The sequence below is a fragment of the Petromyzon marinus genome, chromosome 4 (assembly GCF_048934315.1).
Source record: "Petromyzon marinus isolate PM22_M1 ecotype Great Lakes invasive population chromosome 4, UKy_Petmar_22M1.pri1.0, whole genome shotgun sequence".
In the NCBI taxonomy this organism is placed as follows: domain Eukaryota; kingdom Metazoa; phylum Chordata; class Hyperoartia; order Petromyzontiformes; family Petromyzontidae; genus Petromyzon; species Petromyzon marinus.
The window spans coordinates 7399076-7417152 of record NC_133670.1 but is presented as its reverse complement, the minus strand read 5'-3'; the positions used below and the strand labels follow the sequence as shown (position 1 = coordinate 7417152).

At 43.3% G+C, this 18077-nt stretch overlaps 1 protein-coding gene across 1 annotated transcript in view; it reads left to right on the top strand.

Moving 5' to 3' along the window:
• Positions 1-275: 275 nt before the first annotated feature.
• LOC116938795 (ubiquitin-conjugating enzyme E2 E1) overlaps positions 276-18077 on the top strand; it is a 68835-nt gene continuing 51033 nt past the window's right edge. Inside the window, exon 1 of the mRNA XM_032946434.2 lies at positions 276-415. The gene's annotated coding sequence lies outside the window, so the exon portion shown is untranslated. The remainder of the gene's footprint in view (positions 416-18077) is intronic.

The window sequence follows — 18077 nt, the reverse complement described above, 5'->3', positions numbered from 1 at the left end:
CGGGAGGAGAGAGCGTGCCAGGGTATGACGTCATGTCACCACGGCACGGTGAGTCGTCACGCCGTGATGGGTGAGTGGGTGGGTAGGGGGAGGGGGCCTGGAAGGGATGACGTAATCTGTCCGCACGAGCACGAGGGAAGGCGGGGAGACGCACACACACACACCACACAGTGGAGAGTCGTAGGCAGGCGGACACACACACAGGCGGACACACACACACACAGGCGGACACACGGACGCGGGAGAGATCGGCGGCACGGCAGAGCGGACAGGGAGGCGCGAGGCTCCCGGTTACGTCCATTAGAGAGTCGCCCTTCGCCTCGGCGCGGCGCTTCGTCTCCCGAGCCATCTCGGCGGGTCCCTTCCTCCTCCATCTCCTCGTCCTTCACGACTGCGGCGTAGCTCGGCTCAGCAGGTGAGCGGCCGCGCGTCTGGTTCGACTCCGGCCCGAGTCCACGGTATTTCGCACGTCGTGGGTGGTGGTGGTGGCGGCGAGAGAGAGGGGAGACGGTGGTTTAGTGGCGGTGAGCGGCCGTGGTGATGGTGGTGATGATGATGATGGGCGCTACGGGAGGGTGCTGCTGTGCTTGGGGCGGGCGGGGGGGGGTTTGAGTGTGTGCCGCTGGGCGCCTTTGTTTGCCTCTGCCATTAGGAGCCTTAACCCGAGCCTGTGCGTGGCTCTGGCGGGACGAGCCCTGGGCTCTCTGTTCACTCAAGGGAGATTTCAACCCCTAGCCCACCCACCCACCTCCATTCCTTCTCGTGGCTCCCATGAAATCGTCCATCCCTCGTTCGCTCCCTCCCGCACTCGAGTACTTGGCATGCGATGGGACATCCAATCCGTCCATGGGCATCATCGTCACGACGCTCCACCTCGCGCGAACCACCGAATACTCGAGGCCAGCCATGATCGTTGCCCTTAAATCCACCACATACGTCCCAACGTCCATCGATAACTCCCCATAGATGCAGACTTTCCTCGAGCACTAACTCCATCCGTACCTATCGATATCTGTCAATCGCGATATCATTCACACAGCCAGCCACTCGGCGTGTGACAAATCTGAGCAAATGTCGCTCAACCGTCCGTCCTCAATTCACTGCTTAAACGATGAACCCATTTGCATCGCTGCGTTTGTGTTGAAACCCATCAATGCCACTATCACGAAATGCCTCCCACCGCTCATCGCGCCTTAAACCCGACTATCCCTTTACATTAATTAAATGCCATGAATACAACTTGGGACTAAACCAAAATCCGTACATTTATTCGTCGTACTTATTATCTGTTCACCCCTCTTATCATTAATCCAAACCTTAGCACCATCCTACCCCCCGCCCCTACAACTCGTTGTTCCAATGCATTAATCCAATCCCACAAGTACTGCACTGTCAAAATCCATACTGGAATCAGGCCATCCCTCTTGTCACTGCACGTGTACTCAACAGCTATCTCACGACCATATTACCAAGTCCATAAACTCCATCATCAACCCTTCTACCATTCTCTCTGGCTCATAAACCTCATGCAAACCTCCCTTATCTCCTTCAATCCAGTCCTCGTAACCACAACATATTTTGACCAATTTTTCTACAGCCATGAAAACAGGCATTTATCCATTCATCAAGTACTTTCATTCTTTGCGAAATCCACCCTTTCCCCTTATCACTCTATCCATGCACCACGTCATGACACAATCACTAAAATCTATAACAGCAAATTCTGCTATTATAAATACTTCAATACCTCAAGTAGTCTATACCTAGATATCCAGTACAGTCACTCTATGTACACAAAACCCAGACAGCCGTTTGTTGGTCGATACATACATCATTCAATTCCTCTATCATTAAACACAGGCTTTTCTGTAACTATCTTCACATTTTCAGCGATCCCTCAAGCACTACTCATGAGCAAACTCTACATTTCTCATTAATATGATCCATCATTGCTGAGCTATTCCTAAACCCACTCTTATTATTATTAACACAAAAACAGCCATCGTCTGATTGAAGGTGATCTATGGGTCTATCACACTATCCCTAAACAAAGCCATTTCTTTTTAAATCCCTAAACCAATACAACCCTCCACTCCTTTAAAAAATCCATCCCTCTGTCATACCTTTCTCATTCATCCATTATCATAATTCCAAAAGTACATTTATCCAACCATCCACCCCTCCACCATCTTTTAACATGTCAATATTTATTCAATTCCGTCCATAAACCATGGCGACCCTACATAACACCATTTTTCAATCTATCCACGCACATGTAAATCCACAGCTGGATTAAAGCAACCTCCATGCCGTGTCAGCCATGGGGGTTGCTTGAATCTACTTAACCATACTAATGAAGGGTGTGGTGGTGGGAAAGCAGGCAGGGTCAGTTCAGATATCACCTGCCACTGACCTTAGCCATAAATATGCATCCATCCTGAACCCAGTCGTGACAAAAGCCACCAATTCTAAGTACACATATCCCCAAACACATTCTTGCATCCATTCTTCCATTTTCTGTCAGCGACACAATCATCCATCCATAAGTCTGTCTCATTCATTTTCCCCTAAATCATGCATGTCAACTCCATTCCTTCCAAAATCTTCCTTCTGAACTAATACATTAATGAAACTCTCTCCCATCCATCCTTAAAATCAAGTATCCAAGCATCCCACCGTGTAACTGTCTCTCAAAAATTCCATGGGTCTTTACGTGTTTGTCCTTTGCCAAATAAATCAATGGCATTCTCCATCCTTTACCACGATTCATCAGCAACAACAAGGCCACCTCCACGCATATTATCATTCTCGATATGAAACTCCATGACAGCAAAATCACATTTGCATACGTGGGCTGTAAGATTAATTACGTATGAATACATACAATTGCAAAGCAACTAGCGTTAAACGTCCGGTCGTTGGTTAAATGTGCATGCAGAGGATGCTAGGAATTTCATGGCACAAAAAGGTTAAGCAACTTGGATGTTTGTAAAGGCTCATGGTAAGAAAGTGTTTTAGATGTAATCAAGAATATTTAGTTGTGATGGGGGTAGGTCCTATGTACAGCATGGAGAAAGCAATGGGCCACCGTAAATCGTATCTGAACTGGCCACAGCAGTTGTGATTACCTTTTCCACAAATGGAAGGTGGTCATAGCATTGTTGAAATATGACTGCAGCGCATAGAAACAACAAACAGTGGAACATCGTTGAGCCTGGAAGCCATCGGCTGCGTTTACAACTTAAACAAGGTTGTGCAGTTGCCACTCAATACATATCTATACATATCCAAACAAAAGCAGGAGACGGCATTGAGAAGGACAAGTTACTGAGACGAGTATTGCACTGGTAATCCAGAGTTTGGCAACCAAGGGGAATATCTGAAGCCAAATGGTGGAATAATGTATGAGTAGCCAACTGCGGCAGGATGTGGTCAAGAAACTAGGGTTGCAGCCATATCATTTTTCATTATGTGCTACTAAATGTCACGGTATGGTGATTATTGCAATATCAGTTTACCATACCTTTAACTGTATTTCACACTGTCTTCTTGTTGTCCTTCGATGTTCTTCACATGTGACTAAAGATGACCTCACCGTTATTCAACCGCATTTCGCTCAACGCAAGCATTTTGAATTTACTGACGTTAATTGAAAAAGAATGCACAAGCTTTAATAAAATGATGACGTTTTAGAATCGAAGTATCAGTTATCCCCCAACATTTTACAAAGCGCCAATTTACCAGATAATAGCAATGTCATAATTCGAATTTTTGTCCTTAACTTTAACTACCGTTACTTCATAAATACATTATTTTTTTGTCAGCAAATGAAATATTTAAAGAACAAATTTAAGCCAGGGACCATAATCTCGATTTCATGATGATTTTCAAAACGGACGGGTAATGTTATTGTGCATCTCATACGATTGATGTACCGTTGTATCGTATTGCCATATCGCAGCAACCTTAACAGGAACTCGGCGATTGTGGGTGTGATGTGGCATCGGTTGGATCAGCAGTGGCATTGGCCGTGGCGCTGTTTGGAGCTTGAATGCCTTCCAAAGCCACCGTGGTGAGCTGTGGTGCAGCGGAATGAGTGGGGGTGGAAATTGGGCACTTACACAAAAGGCCTGCCTCCACCACCCCAGCCCATGCAATGGAATCGTCATCGCCTCAACACCAGCCCTTGCCATGTTGTGTCATCGGTGTCATCAGGAGGGCAAAACAAAAAGCTTGGGAATTTGAAAGGGTTCTGATTGCCTTTTCACGTGTGGGAGTGAGAGAGGGGGGGGGGAGAATGGTATTTCGCCGAGTAGGGGGGGGAGGGGGAAGTGGGCAGCTGTTGAGGCAAGTGTTAGTGAGGTTGTGCACATTACCCCACCGCTTCCCATCTCGCTGTCTCTGGGCTGCCCGTCGCCAGCCAATCCGTAATGTCATACAACCCCTACCTATGTGTATATGTCTAATGAGGAAATGGAAGAGATGTGCCTATATATATCTCCTGTCTTTACAAATACAAACGTCAATAAAGGATTGCCCCCCCCCCCCTCGACTTTTCAAATGTCGACTTTTTCACCATTATCCCAGTCACCAGTAGGGATGCGTGTACCTCCCTATACTGACGTCAGTGGGGGGACACGTGTGTGTGTATACACTGCTTAGCTTTCCCAAGTAAGACTACCCCATTGGTTGTCATCTGTATGAATATGATTACTGTCATTGTTTATATACGCTGTGTGTGTGTTTTATATAAATATGACATACAGCATAACACAAATTAGCATTCGCCTTAGAGAACACCCATGTAGAGGCATCTGCTCATATTTTTAAAGTATAATTCACCCGCTTGTGGAGAGGAACTATAATAAAAGTAATTATTTAATGTAGAGTCAATAACGTGGTTAAAACACGAGAACTGTTTTTGAAACATCAGTTTAGGGAAGGTCCAAACTAAATCGAACATGTGGAATGGGAAGAGGGCACTGCATGTGTTCACTTTGTATTGAAATATAGTGAGAGCCTTCAAGCACAGACGGAAAAGAAGATTGGTTCAGACTGGGGGGGGGGCATCAGAGGGCCCCCACCACCTCCCATTACACAGAGATGAACCCAGAGACCTGCAGAAGGAGATAGTGGGCGGAAGAGAGCACCGATAGTTGGAATTGGGTTACAAAGGTAAGTAGGAGGCAAGGCCATGAATGAATGTCACGACAAGTGAAGGCTCTGTAAAGGCACACACTCTAATCGATTATACAAATTTGGCTTACAACACATTTTTAAAGCCTCTTAATAGCCCCTTTTTGTACTGTGTGTACGTACAGCGTATTCACACGTGATAAATGTATATATGATATGCACTGTTCATGTGTGTGTGTGTGGTTAAAGTAGAACTGATGATTTAAAGTAAGTATCTTGCTGTCTGGATTGATGTAATTATTCATTTCCCGTTACTCTCACAACCCGGATGCTGATGTCAGCAAGAATGGGGTAAAGACACTGTCTCTGATGCTTGCATAAATCTTTCAAGATAAATAGGTCCTACTGTGCGTGACTAGCACGGTTCACCAAAACCCATCTTAACAAGGCTACATTTACAGATATTTGCTTTGAAAAGTCTCCTTTAATGTATTTATATTTAGCTGTAAATGTTTGTATTCGCATTAAATGAGCTATTAACCTTCGTCATATATATTTGGTTCGGATAAAAACACGCAGTATCCACTACGGTTGGCTAGGGGTTGGATTTATTGATATATTTATTGGTTAGAGGCAAGCATCATTAATGATTTGTGTCAGGCAAGTGAATAAAATCATGAGTCGGTTTAGACAAATACAAAGATCCCCCGTATAGTCTGAACAGACTATTGAGGCAAGTGCTGTTAGTGAATCACTTTACACACACACACACACGCCACTAAATGCCATTATACTTGAGTGTGCACTTAGTGAAACGGAGCCGTCCAGAGAAGATGGGAGCTCCATGCGGGAAATATATCAGAGGAGAAGATTTATTTTAATGAGCGTCAGCGTTACTACCCTAGCTGCACCGTTTCCTGCCAAGCGGCACTTGGAAGCCACAATTACAAAAGTAGCGTCCGGGCTGATCATTGCATCTTAAAATTCGTCGCTGAAGTAACGTTTTAAATTATCGCGTCATGGATCTCCCCCCCCCACGATATGTAGAACATGCACAGAAACAATGATTGCTGTGTGAATACACATCTACACATGTGGGTTCCTTCTTCATGTACAAAAACACTTAATTTGGCTGAAAATTAAAACCCAATGCCTCCTGAAATTGAGTCTTTGATTTCAGTGTGGCTTTCCTGGATAAGTAATGATTTATTATTGTTGTGTGTTGTTGTGCATTTGTGGTCATACGTGAACATATAGTTTATATTTTTTTCACTGTTACGCTTCTATTTATTACTAGTTTACGCGTGGAAATGCAAACAACCCCCCTATTTATGACGCCATAACATAACGGCTTTGGGGCCATAAATGAGGTGTTATATTTTAAGCTTTGGCCGTTACATATGACGTTGTTGAGTACTGCACAAACTGATTTCCTAAATTGATGTTCATGAGCAGGAGATTGATTCCTCGTTTAGGGTCCCTTATGATCAGATGTCGTTTAGCTGCAGCATAAATAACATATAAGCGGGCGTCTCACCTTGTTGTGTGACGCGGTTTACCAAATAAACCGGCTTGTTGGAATTAAACAAACGCACGTTGCTTTAATTTTGCTGTGGAAATGTTTTAAGTGTGCAGCGTTTTTGGGAAATAGAGTACTGATTTACGGATTGACTCTGGTGGGTGGTTAAGCTGACAATAATATAAGTATGCAATAAGCAGTTGTCACAAAAGGTGATGTGGGCCCTTCACAAGCAAGTGTATGGTTTGACCACTACCCCACTTCACATACCATGCATCGGATTTCGGTACGGGCTACCTTGACATTTAATTTAGTTGGCATTCCAGGTCAAATTCTTTAATTGAATTGCCAATTATTTGACTGTAGTGGTGTCATGCGCATGCCTTGCTGCAGCATTGTTCAACAACTGAATAGAGTGGTTCAGGAGCCCGTGTCAGAAGGGCGATCCCTCTCAAAGGAGCCGTTTACTTAGCTGCAAGACAATGTCTGCATGCCGTCTTTGTTCGTGGGATAGATAATGAATGTGCATCTGTGGTCTTTGGCTCGTGTTCTCAGTGTATTTAAAATAGGCCGCGATTCAATTGATTATTCTGTGTTGTTAGCACAGTAGTAGCATTCGTACCGTCACATTTGCACATTGTCTTATGTACGTTGCCTTGACAAAACATAATTTGGCTGGAATTTAATAATCTGTCTGTGATAACAGAGCATATGCATCGACTTACCAGCAGCGTCACTGCTCGTGGCAGATTTCCATTTTATAATTTTTTTCATGCCTCGGCCGAATGTTGAGGTTACTCAACGGCGATATGGTAGAATTTCAAAATCACATCCTTCAATAATCTGCAAATCCTAAAGTTCGTGGTGCCTCCGCCATTTACCACAAGTCACTTGCCCCGTACGTAATCCACCTGTGCAAATTTCCTAAAACCTGCGAGTTTTGTCGATTTTTTTTTATCTTTGTGGAGCCGATAAAAGTTTGAGCAGTGTGCTATGGAGGAGTCCCGTGGCGAAAAATCCCCAAAACCCGTGAAAAAAAACTTTTTTTCGTTCAAATGTCTTGATTCATATCGCAGTGCATCGCGGATTACAGGGGCCATGAAACCCTCTCCCCCATATCACGACGGACGAATGGAGTTTCACTGTTGTGAAAATTGGGCTTGGTTTTCATGGCTTCAAGCGCGTGGGGCGGCGTTGCGTTAGACAACCCCATAACTGAAAGCATGGCGGGGCGGTGGGGGGGTGACGGGGGGGGGGTGATCATCATCCAGCAGTGGATTGACAAAGGGGTCTGTGTGTGGAACAGTATTATGACAAGTATAAAGAGCTACCTGCGAGTCAAAACTATGGCACAAAACAGGCTTAGTTTTACCAATTACATCTCTTAACCACAACACTCGTGAACTGCTGATGTATGCATTCAGTAGAGGTGAGTGTATTGCCACATTTCTATATTGGACAGTGTATGAAGATTGAATGTACCTTCATGTCGTGAACTCCCAACATCCTTTTGTCCCAAACCCAGTCTCCCACCGAGTCCTTGACTTCCTGCAGGTGACTGTGGTGAGGAAATCGATACAAACAAAGGCCACAGTGATATAAGTTCGTTTGCAAGCAAAGTGCAAGCCGATTAAAAATGTATGCTGGAAAAAGAGTTTCCCCAATGTGGTTTTGGATCCGAAATTGATTGGCATAAACACCAGTGTGAACTTTAAACGATATTGCTCATTCGTTTTGTATGCCTCTGACATTCAATAAATGATACAACAAATTATACGTCATAGGTACACGTCTGTGCACATTTTGGAATCGTAGGTCGGTTCCCCTGATGAGTTGCTGCATTAGCAGAAAATAATAGGATGTTTGGTATTCATTACGTTTTCTGTCAGTTTAAATAGCTTGCGCTGGCTATAGGCTCACCCCTTAATGAGTTGTTACATGTCATTCCCAATGGGTGATTGCATTAGTCTTCAAAGGTTTACATAATAAATACACAATCGTTATTGTTAAAATGCTTTGTTATTATGAACGAGGTCATTACAGCATTGCACCAATATCACAATTGTGATGTCTGCAATGTACATGACAACCGCGATACCTGTGGCCTGCCAAATGTTTCCTGCTGCATTTTGTGAAGTCGCACATGTGCAACTTTGGGATGGAGATGAAATGTGTCCATAATTTCCATGCTAAGCTTGCGATGGAGAAAGTGATATACAGTACACTCTCGATTATCCGCGCTAATGACGGGGAGGACGGCCGCGGATTATTCAAAATTGCGGATAATCCAAAAATATCCGTTTTCTGCGGATCTCTAATATAGGTATAAATTAAAACTCACAAAATAAAGAATCGGATAAATCGCTCGAAATAAAGCACAACAGACGATTTTGATTGTTACTATTTCGATTTAGAACTAATCCTAATGATTGACTGATCGATGCGTGTGCTCAGTAATAACACTTTACTGCTCCCGCGCAGAAGACTCCACCCAAACGAGTGGATATAAAATCCACGCCAATCAAAATCAATCAAACTCTACCCACTGTTGTAAAGATAGATACGTGACTTTACCGAAAGAACCAAGAATATGAATCCCTGCAGTCACGAAAGCTTTAAATAAAAACTACTGTACTGTAGAGGCAATCACGTGGATTTCGGATTAACCGGAGCACATATTTGTTCGGTTTAAGCACGTGACTTTTAATTAAGATTTCCAATAATAACAGTGTATAACTGTTTTTAGATTATTAATTTGGGCTTTAAAAAAATCCATGAGTTATTTATGTCAAAATCTGACGTGCGTGGTTAATCCGAAAATTGGATAAACCGCACACGGATAATCGAGAGTACTATATATAAAGTACGGTGGCACATGTCTGTAATCCAACACTTTGGAGGATTAAACAGAGCTCGACATGCACTCTATGACTATTAACCTCAGTCTACTGGGTGGCTTGGAGATACTGTATCAGTAAAGCAGTTGGATTTTAACCATATCTCTATTAATTGTTGAGCATTCAAAAGACAGTCCAGTTGCCGCCTACATGGAAAATATGCATATGTTACAAATGAACTGATCACATGTGTCTAAGCAGGACTATCCTTTTAAACAGTCTTGAGGCTCTGCAAGACTTTCCTGAATTATGACATTATTGTTGTGATTTATTGCTTTTCATTTGAAGTCGAATTGTTGACATGGGGTTTGGTGAACTCACGAGAAATGCAAGAGAGGAGGAATTCACTTAAAGCCTTAGCCTTTGCTGCATGAGGGCTAATGCTGTTGTAATCTAAAGTTGTGGCTGTAGAATCCTTACTCAAAGTGCCCTTCTTAAAATGAAGGCTTCTTTTCTGCTCTAATAATTTCTTCATACTGTATAGGTTTCAGAATAAGAACCTCAATGCCATTGATTGCATCGGCTCTTTGTTGAGACTTGATGTTGCTTACTTATCTGTGAGGTTTAAAATGTGTGGTTGTGTATCCTTTAATGTTTGTTAAATAAATGATAAAACTCAACATATTTGTCAATAACACTGACCTAAAAGGAATAAAAATATATTATAGGTGATGTTTTTAGCAATGGCTCTTCTGAATGGCACCACTGCCAATGCAGTATCATGTGAAAAAAATGATAGTTATTTGCTGATGTGTTTGTGCCTGGATCGACAAGTCATGTTGTCTTGATTATAGTTCGAAATTTCTTAAGATTCCTATTCTGAAAATGCAATTTTGATTCTTACAATCGAATATGATTCCTCATGGCATGCAGGCAAGAAGGGGGCGGGCCCATGGGGCTTTGGACGAATTGCCAATTAAAATAACGGGTCCACGCTTAGGTGTAAATATGTTTTAATGGAGATTCTGGGTTTTTTTCTTACCAGGATAAGGCCCACTGACCTTATATATACACACACACACAGCTCTTTTTCAGAAGCGACCTCACCACAAATGATAGCTCAACAAGGTGGCTTATCACGTGGGAATATATTTCAGCATGTTGATTCGAAATGTGGAGGGAAAAACTGTAGTACACGGAGAAAAATCCAAGCGAATACGGCGAGAACCTGCAAACTCCAAATATACAGGTGTGAGGGATGGGAGCAAACCCACGACCTCTTGTATATCAGGCGAGGTAATTAATATCTTGCCACCATGGCATGCTAGAATCCACCCCTAATACCAGCTGGTTGATACAGACCAGATTTGCCATTGGATGGCAAATGCTCAGTATTTGAAATTGTGCATTAAAAGTGAAGAGTTGTGAATGTGAACCCATATACTGTAGTATAATGTGAAATGTGCAACATAAGTCCCTTTATCGGGTGAAATTATTCAAGATTCAATCTGTATCAAAGTAGGTTATGCTAGTTAGATAAGTAATCTACGTGTAAACATGCAAATAATGTTATCAATTGCCTTACTCGCCATGAATATTTTAAATGGATCACAAAGCATATATTTCCTATTGTGCAATGTGGTTACTTTTAGAATAATCATCCTAATGTTGCACATTTCCACAGAATGGCCAGAAATGATTAAACTGGAAAAAAAAGTATTTTGTCCTCCACTTACACGGCATATCAGATTTCCTGGGTACATCTGGGGAGCGTAGCTGTGAACGCAGGGGTCACTGGCGACCTCCTGTGTAGCATCCCATCCTTAATGGAGCCAATCGGGTACTTGCTCTATCCGGCAAATAGTGACGTTATGCCGCATACCGACACAAGTAGTGTCTGCGTTAGGGATGCGCATGAGAGGTTGTAAGCTTGTGCATCTAATACGCGTATGTCTGGTCGTTTGTGTGTGCCTTTTCCTGTTTTCCTAGAGTACTTGGCAATGCAAAATTATTTTTCCGATAACTTCACTTGCAATTACATTTGACATATAACATTGTCTGTTTGAATATTAGTTACTCTAGTTACCCTAAATCTTTTCAATGGTTATGTAAATTAATTTGTAATTGTGCTGTCATCAGTCTAACAATAATATGCTGAGCTGACTTTGCGCTGCAGGGAATTTATTATTCAACATTGATTTGTCTTTTGTGTGATATTTTTAAATTTTCTCTTTTGATACCGTTGTGTTTGCTGTGATTTCTATTTGCTTCATTTGCTTTTATTAATATTTTTTTGCTTTTCTCATCTTGGGTGTCCCAGGTCACTCGTGCAAATTTGGCTATATCCTGATCTCCTGAGTTCTTACCTGGTGGAGCATAATACACCTGAAATTTGAGCTCCGCAAATTGACCGTCTTTCCAGGCTTGTTTCCTCTGACCACTCACCATGTTCGCTTGCAGTGATTTGTGCTAGCAGGTAATTTGCCGGGGTGCTTGATGCATGTGCTATTAAAGCACATCTATTCTGAGCAAGTCATCCATCGCAACACTAGACTTTGGATTTACAGAGCGTCTGAATACACATTGTATCTCATCGTGCTGAATGACAAGCGAAGGGAAAAAAAATGGGTCAAGGAAAACCATCCGCTTTTTAAAACGAGCAAAAGAGGCAGCCACTTGTCTTAGGCAGCTTTGAGCCAGTCACGGAAATTCCTCGTTTCTAAAACCATGGTCATGCTATATATGTAGGATGATCACGGTTGAGAAGAGAGCACGTACATAGGTAAAATGCACAACAAATACATTATGGACAAGGGTAATTTCACGAGGATGAGAGTATGCCATGCATTGAAGTATAAGGATTTGACCATGAGTAATGGGGATTTGGTCACTTTTACGTTTGGAATGAAAGCTGAATTACAGTTAGAGGTAAAGGGCTTTGAGGCTTATCACAGCAGAGGAAAGAGTGACCATCATGAGAGGTTGAAATTAAGGGTAACTGTTTTAGTATTATATTCTTAGCTCTTTCGGTAAAGTCACGTTGAAGGGAAACAATAAAATAATAAAATATAATTAATGCAAACCGACACACCTGATGACGACCGTTTGTGTTATGGTCGAAACGTCGTGAGAATGTTTATTGTTTTATATATATTTTATTATTTTATTGTTTCCCTTCAACGTGACTTTACCGAAAGAGCTAAGAATATGAATTACTGCAGTCACGAAAGCTTTAAATCAAAACTGTTTTAGTGTTTAGTTAAAATGTACATGTTTACAATAGATCGACCTTTATATCAACAAGATAACTGTAATGCAAGCAGAATTCTAGTTATAACATCTAGGCATAGCGTGCATGACGTCTGGACAAATAATACATTTGCAATATCTAAATGCCACATTTAAGTGGACGTATGAATGGCATCAACTCGGCAATGCTGCTCAACACGAGTAAATTAAACATGTTTGGATACAATTGTAGCCATGAGGTTGACCGCTTAACTTTTTGTTGTGATAGTTAGCTAATCCATTTTTCATTTTACAGCAATGCGTGCCGTCCTTAATGCAAATTATAGCTCAACAATCATTCTAATGAAGCAAGTGATATACTGCAATCACACGATTCGAAGTTTTCATATGCACAATGAGAGTTTCTCATGGTTTGCCTTTAACCCTGTGATCGCATTGTATTGTCTATCTTTTTCTTATTAAGTAACAAACTAGAATAACTAGCTTTTTGCTGTTAAATTCTACAGCATTTACTTTTCTTCTAAGTCGACGGAAAAGTTGGCGCTGTTTATGTTAATCACCCCCCTGTGCTCTTCCAGGAAGATATTAGTTTAACCAGAATATGAGATGTTAAAGCAAAAGAATAATTGTATATAATCTATTTACTATATGAACTGTAGATGAGCCTACAATTCCAAATTAAGATGTATTAATTGAATATTGAGACATCTGATCCAACTTTGGTTTTCCCCCCCCCATCCCAAAATGTATTACTTGAAATAAATAAAACAAAAATCCCACAAAAGACGTGTATTTATATATATGCAAGCATTAAGAAGTACAATTCTTTCGATTAATATTCATGAAACCTAAAACGCTCATGGAGATAGTGAAGTGACCGTTATCCGTGGTAAAATGCATTTAGGATTTATATATTCTCAAAATTAGACCACATCTCAAGATACTCTACAGACACGGTGTGCATATTTATTTTAGAGGGAGGCATTCGGTCATAGGCAGAGGAAAAAGGGAAGGTCTTGAGCCTGGACTCGAACAAGAGCACGGATGTTGATGTAGGATCTTCCTACTAAATATTGAAACTATTTTATTTAACCAGGCAAGGCCCACTGAGCTATATAGCTCTTTTTCAGAAGTGATTTGGCCACAAATGGTACCTCAACGAAGTGGCTTATCACGTGGAAGTGTATTGCAGCCAAATACTCTAAATGCATGTTTCTAAATGTGGAGGGGAAAACCAGAGGACCTGGACAAAAATCCACTTGACCACGGGATGCATACTTCAAATATGCAGACATCAGATTGGGGATCGAACCCACGACCTCCTGTATACCAGGCGAGGCAGTTAACATTTCTCGCACTGGGGTGCTACACTCCCACCCCACCAAACATGTATCTGTATTTGGCTACATATTTGACTACAATTCTGTTGAACCAACTGCATCTCTCTCACTTTATCTGTCAATTACAAAATGTGCGTTTGTATTAAAAAAATAATAATCAACAAGTAAATCAATTATGAGCAGTTTGCCACAAGAATGAATATGGAAGGAAAAAAGTGGGTGGAAAGGAAAATCTGATGACCAACACTTTGGTGGATGGCAATATCAGGACAGCCGAACACCGCTTTGACAAACGCACCAAGAATAGCACGAGATTGGGATTCCTGGCAAAAAAAAACTGCCAATGGTTTGAAAGATCAGTATTGATTTTAGGACAAATAGTATGTATTACGGCCAGCACGGCACATAAGGGGCTGGTGTCGACAGCGTCGTCACTGCTGGTTTCCCCAGTGCCGATGTTCGCATTACACAGCAGATTCCCTCGAGGGCGAGTCGAGCCGGGTGGGATACTCACGACAGTTTCAGACGCCACTTGTCGCTGCTTTCCATCGCCAGGAATCGAACCCACGTGATTCGGGTTCATAGTGCAGTGCATACACACACGCGCAAGACATACACCCCATAAAGGCGACCTACACGTTTGGTGCAAGTGCTGTCAGCGAGCACTGTCAGCGAGCACTTATAAAGGCCTGCACGGCACATGAGGGGGTGGGGGAAACGTCGTGAGAATTTAATTGTGTTATTTTATTATTTTATTCTCATTCTACGTGACTTTACCGAAAGAACCAAAGAAGGGGGTGTGGTGTCCAGCACCATGCCCGACTGCCTCTGCGTCCCCAGTGGCGTTGTTTACACATCGCACCAGGTACTCATTTGAGGCTGAGTCGACCTAGGACACACACACACACATGTGCACACTCACATGGTGCATTGCTCTCAATCTCCTCCACCACTGCTGTCTCCCCCACACTGCCATTGTATGTCTGCACTGTGCTCTCCCCTACGCCGTGTGCTGCTCAGTCCTCGCTTCACTAACCCAGCACTCCTTCCCCTCCACCCCCCAATGCCGCACTCCCTTACCCCTCTGTGCTGCCCCCTTCGCCCCTGTCCCAATGTCCCTTCCGCTCCTTCACCCCATACACTCATCGTTTTTTTTTAAGCACAGAATCGGAGCTGGTTAAACAGCGTTCGTTAATTTAAGTGCAAAATACCGTTCCCAATTACAGACGCGGGATCGCAATCAACTGATCTCAATGAACTCGGATTCGTATCTTGCAGAGAGGGTGCTTTGTTGCACGTGACATTTGGCAGTTCACCATCATCGGTGCAAGTAAGCCTGACCACTTGATGATACACTGCGTCGACACCAGTCCAGAGTTTTGCTTGTGCTGAATCTGCTGCGGAAATGATGCGCTCCCAGAAGGTTGGGTGGCTTGAAGGAGTTGGGTAAAAAAAAACAACTTAAATCTTTTATGTGGTGAGACCTGTATTGTGTTATCTACTTCATGTTCCACGCTCAACTCGATTTTTTAATCGTGTTAGTTTATTGAATGAAGTTTCTAACAACTGTACAATTAAGTACAATGCAACTCAAAGGGCTTTTGTATACTTGTATTTAGTGTACTTTTGCCAACTTACATAAATATCCATATTTACATTGTCTAAAACAGCATCGCTGTGATGCCACAATTTTCTGGGAATGTCTACCATTACCGATGCTCATGCTGGAATCTAGTTGTTATTGCCATCCGTGTGTGTGGCCCTACATAACAACATAAACTGTACAGCAGCGGCGGCTAACTCGATGCAATTCACGGACGTCATTTTAAAATACATTTATCGATGTGAGGTTTGTAGTCTAAACATCCTGACTTTGCAGCTGGGCAATTGTGACCGTGTTGTGATTAATGCAGTTGTTGCAGATTTAACACACAGATGCTTCTGCGCAGCTCATGCATGGCAGGCGCAATAATAAGCCCCGAGCATATACTCATTCTAGCAGCTGGCTGTGTTCTCAGTAGACGCATGCAGGCACACACATTCAAAGACAAAGATCCCCCGTATAGCATTAACGGGCCTTTGGGGAAAGTGCTGTTCACAACTAGCACCTATTAAGGCCGGCACGAGCGGTGGGTGGGCAGCATCACGCCCGACCGCCTTTTATCTGTCCTGTGGCGATGCTTACACACCACACACGTTACTCATTTGAGGCCAAGTCGACCTAGGGGAGGCCCAGGACCGGTTAAGATAATCGTGACTGGTGTTGGCCGTGAGTGGGACTTGATCTTGGCTTGCAGCGTTCGAGGCGCAGCGCCTTAACCATTGCACTACCGCTCCCTGCTACATACATCGTACACACACACACAAAATATGGTAATTGTATTTCCTTTGTGTCATCATCTCACATGACCAGGTTCCAAAGTCCTGGTCTGAAAACGTGCAAGTCTATAGCGTTGCAGTTATCTGCATAGGCTTGCACGCTTAAAAGGTAGCAGGTGCAATTGTGTGTTCAAATGCATTGTACAAACATGATGGAGCAGAACATTATTTTTTACTGCGAGGTTTAATCACGTGACTTTCTGCCTTCATCCTGCTCCTCCCTCAGTGCTCTTCACTCGCCCCTTTGGCTTGTTGCCAACATTCAACTCATTTGCCTTGAACTCTTCACCATTGCATGCGGCGGGGATGGGGAATTGGCACGTGAATTAATGCTACCAAAATTATTGGGATTTGAAAACGGAAACAACGTTGCCGTAAATAATCGCACTGCTTTTTCTTTAATCTCCATTGGCAGCCATGAGCCAATAGTGGGAATTCCTTATTTTATCGCCCCCAGACGGGGTGTTGGGCAGTACAGTCTGTTCTCCTGTAACGTGTGTTTTCATAACGCGATTTGGATATAACGCGATGGATGTATTTGGGAACGCATTTTTTTATGGCGCCGATGCGAATTGGCTATAATGCGATTGAGTGAACAGAACTACGTCGCGCGAGTAGGGAATACGCGGTTGTATACGTCTGCCTCGGTGTGGCATCGCACAAGGTGGGATGCTGCTGGATGCTTCTAGATGCTACCCACACGCCTCAGTATTTGTTCAGCCTGCATACGCATCTCACGTGTTATGGCGGACTGTGTTTTTACCCTATATTTTTCCATAACGCTGTGTTCTTAAGGAACGCAACTACCGCAATATAGGAGAACAGACTACTCTACAGTGGTGGCAAATTAGCTACAATTAAAAACGTATTTTTACAATAATTGGTTTGAAATCCAAATATAAAGAACAACGTATACAGTTACAAAGGAATGCCAGATATCCATGCCCATCTTGTCCACAACTTGTATTATCAATTAACCAGGGCTGATTTGTGAAACTTATTATCTACAATAAAATGTATCCTTTCCTACGGTTTGCAGGTCGCAGTCGACGACACGCTCCACTCTTGACTGATGAACCCCGTGTCCGTGTCCCGGCACTGTCATAAAAATTCACTGAAATGTGAGCGCTTTGATTTGATCGCACTTTCCTTTGCGAGGTTTCTTTCACAGCCTTCTCCTATCCCGTGTCCGTCCACCAAAGTAAAATGTCCTTCCGGTGGCTGCGAGCACATCCCCAGCGTGCGCAGCTTCCCTGCTGCAAGGTTATTGCGTGGTGCAGAGGCCCTTCCCTTGAGCAGTGGGCAGAGCCAGAGGCGATGCACTGTCGGCCTCTCGCCACAGCAGCCTCTGATTGTGTGGAGCACCGCCATGTGGCTAGGTTGAACCTTGGCCTGCCGACTCGGGTACGAACCCTGTTCGGTGCTTTCCACGTGGTCCTCCACGGCGCTATTGCTCCCGTGGGGAGCTGTCCGCTCGTCTTGTCGCCCATTGCTGACCTCGGCACCAAGGCGTCCCAAGTCACTCCCGCCGCATCTCATCGCGTTGTCGCAGGTAGCGGTGGTGTAGCGGTTAGCGCGCCGCTCTAAGAACCTGGCGACCCGAGTTCGATTCCCGCT